Raw genomic sequence first — 3,939 nt, 5'->3', positions numbered from 1 at the left:
CGTCTTTCTCCCCAGCTCTTACCTAAAGCTTCCAGGTGCTTCGTACCTCCGCGTGCGCACTAGATTGGGAGGCAGATCTTTGCTTGGGCACTGGAGGTGTGGAACAGCACTTGGGAGATGTAACACCTCCCACGCAGGCCGAACCGCGTTTCAGACTCCAAGGAGTAACCCCCTGCTGCCTCTGGTTTGTAAACTAAATGGGGTTCAGGTGGAGAAAGCTGTGGAGGCTCCAGTGGAAGAAGCAAAGGTGGGGAACCGCCTTCCAGGAGCTCCCTGACTTCCAGGCATTCCCTGAGCCTCGGGGCGCCCCCTTGCACTCTGAGGGTCAATCCTGGAAGGGACCTTAAACAACTAAGTTCTAGTCCAGCTAGAGGAGACGGGCAAATGCAGCAAGGCCTCCCTCCGTGTTGTTCATAACGAAGAGCATGATAATTTACCCAGCACTTAGCCCCTTAAAACAGTACACTTAGGGGCTGGTGAGATGGCTCAGCGGTCTAAAGCACCTACTTAGAACAAGCTTAGCAAAACCCAGGGGCCGGCGTTTCATTCCCCAGCACCACATGCCAGCCAGCCCCGCCCCCTGGTGGGCTGAGCTGGCCACACACACACACACACACACACACATAAATAAATAAAAAAAATTTAAAAAAAAAAGTACACTTAGGACAGCAGAATGTGGGTCAGGACACGGAGCCCGTGGCCAGAGGCTGCCCCTGGCTCCCGTCATGTGGGCCTTTCCAGCATAGCAACTTGTATCATCCAAGCGCACAAGCCAAAATGGCAACAGAGCGATTCTGCAAGCAAGACAGAGGTCATGATTTCACCAGAAGCAAGTCACGGGTTTTGTCCACTCTCAAGAAAAGGGGATCGGGACAGCAGTGTATCAGGTGGTGGGAACCTGGGTCTCACCTGAGAAACTCCCTGCTGCATGTAGTGTGACACAGTCCAAGGAGGTGGGTGCGGGTTGAACATCCTACTGTCAAGAGATTCACCCAGCGAGTACTGTCTGAAATGCGTCTTCAGTACCCATGCCGGCCCCAGGAATGGGTCACTGGATAGAGGAGGTAGGGGAGGCCAGCTAGAGAAGCGGGTGGGACCTGTCAACTGCAGGACCTCAGGGCGGAGGAACCTCCGTGTGGAGCTCTAACAGCTCTCATGGAATGTGGGTGACAAAGATGCAAAGCCACAAGGGCCCTGCCATTGTGGCCCTGAGGGTGACTCATCCTGGGGCTCCCAGACCCAGGGTGTTCTTGTGGTTTTGCTCTTGTTTTCCTTTCCTCCTTTGTTCCACCTAAGTTTGCTCAGCAGAGCCAGTTCTTCCCTTGGCCCTTCACCTCTCACCTTTGAAATAAACATTTGGTACCGTCTTTGGTGTGAGTCATCCTAAGCTTTGTTCTAGGCAAGAAGCACCTGGAATATGTGCGATTGGCAAGCCATCTTTAAAGGAATTACCTGACAACAGTGCACTTAAAGGTCTCCTCCAACTCTGACATCCCCCTTTCTGGTAGGTGAAAAGTGTTGCCCTGGTCTGGAGCCAGCATCTTCGTGTCACCATGGCCGTCATCATGTGAGGAAGTTCCTTTAAAAGCAGCCTTGCAGGGCTGGTGAGATGGCTCAGTGGTCTAAAGCACCTACTTAGAACAAGCTTAGCAAAAACAAAGGGACCGCGGTTCAATCCCCAGCACCACATGCCAGCCAGCCCCGCCCCCTGGTGGGCTGAGCTGGCCACACAAATAAATAAATAAAAAATTTTAAAAATAAAAAATAAAAGCAGCCTTGCAGCTCCACGATTTCATAGCTCTGTTCTCTAGGCATAAATCTGAGAAGGGAGGCAGCTCAGCGGCACAGCACTGGTCCAGCAGGCAACAGGCCCTGGGTTCAATATGTAGCAAGACAAAAAAAAACCTCCTGTATGGTATAAAGAGGGCTTGCCCTTGGCCAGAATGAGAGGTTTTGACCACTGAGTTACCTTGGCCAGGGACCTAACCACAGAATAGCAGTATTTGAGTAAGGGACAATAAGATTGCGTAATAAGCATCCATAGAAGGGGGAAGTATCAGTGCCATTTTCCTTTGCTGCAATTCATGGGCTGATGTGGACTTGTGTGAATGTTTAACATTAACACCAAGAATATAGAAACCACGTAACAAGGGTTAGTTTACCAAATAAAACTTTATATTCTTTCATTCTTCTTCGCTACTGCTTACTTATAAATTGTCCTCCATCAGTACTCCTTAAACATCTTGATTCAAATAACCGGAATCATGGGCCCTTTGAACGGAGCCACAACGAGTTTTGGTAATTCTGGGAGGGGGCGCCATTGAGAACACGTTCCCTGGCTTCCGGTGCTCACGGAACCACTACAGCACTGCACAAGTTCTGGGGGGCGGGGGTGCTCCGTGGACCTCTGAGGATCCTGAGGCATTTTCAGGCAGTCTTCAAAGAGAAAACTACTTTCATGATGATGCTAAACATGTGACTTGGCTTTTTCCTGTGTTGACGTTTGCTCCGATTGGCGAGGAAAACACAACTACTCCGAGGCAGATGGTGCCCCTGAGAACTACCCTCTCCCCTCCCGTGCTCCACGAGACCCAAAAAGCCAATTTCACTTTGGAATTCCCTTCAAGTAGCCATGAAATTATTAAATCCTGACCCTCGAGAGCAGAACATTTTACTACCATCTGTGATGAAGCAGGCAGGAAGAAATCAATCATTTCCGGTGCTCACGGAGCCCCTGATGGGCTCCCAAGAACGCAAGTGTGCAGGAAGGGAAAAGAAAAAGCAGGTCTTCCACTTGTGCTGCTGCACACAGAGCTACTGAACGCACTGATTTTTTTTTTTTTTTTTTTCACGGAACAGCGTTTTTAATCAAAAGGGTGACTGACAAACTTCACGCCAGGCCTTTGGCAGGCATCTTCACAAAAATGAACAGAACAAGCCTGGCACTTCAAGGACACCCACTGACAGTGGCCCATGGTAAAATTCAAGCCGTCAGCTAAAAACATGGATTTTTAGGAAACCTGTCAATTAAGATGGTTTTCTGTTCCATGCGTGACAGTTTCTCAATACTTCACAACTTTTTCTCATAAAGCTATAAAAAGATAAGATTTCTTGTGTTTTATAGTGAAATATGTCAAAATTTTGAAGATCTGCACAAATTAACAATCATGTTTTTCCAAATGACCAGTGGACAAGGTTATAAAATCATTACTGAGTAAAAAGCCATCCAAAGTGTAAGACAGACAAGTAGACTTTGACAAAACTAAGTATAAAACATTCATTATTATGGCTTCATTTTTGACAATGCAACTAATCTTTAAGAAACTGCTAATTAGGGGCTGGCAAGATAGCTCAGAGGACTAAGCGCCTGCTTAGGCAAGCCCAGCAACCAGGGTTCAATCCCCAGCTCCACAGGTGCCAGTCCTGCCCCCCAAGACCGGGCTTGGTGGTACACGCCTGTAATCCCAGCACTAGGGAGGCTGAGACAGGAAGATTACTATGAGTCTGAACTGTGTAGCAAGACCCTGTACCAAATAAACAAATAAAAGATTACTAATAATAATAATCCACAACAGATTAAATACACAACTAGATATAAGGATCCAACTCTTTGCTATTAATCGAGATGCAAAAAGATACTTGCAAAATTATCAAAGCCATACTTATAATTTTTGTTTTAAAAAATTAGTTGTTTTTATTATATTTAACCTAATACAACCAATAAATTACCTTTTCAACATGTAATCAAAATAAATTACTAATATTTTACATAAAAAATAAATAAATAGTTGTTTTTCTTTAAAGTGTCATTGAGGTTGATCAAACGCATATCTGGGATCCTGCCACTCGGCAGGCTGAGGCAGGAGAACTGCTGCAAGTTTAAGAACAGTCCAGGCTACGCTGTGAGGTCGAGGCCACTTTGGGATACATCGCCAGACT

Source organism: Octodon degus, unplaced genomic scaffold (genome assembly GCF_000260255.1).
Source record: "Octodon degus isolate 3935 unplaced genomic scaffold, OctDeg1.0 scaffold00002, whole genome shotgun sequence".
NCBI lineage: Eukaryota > Metazoa > Chordata > Mammalia > Rodentia > Octodontidae > Octodon > Octodon degus.
This window is presented reverse-complemented; position numbering follows the sequence as displayed.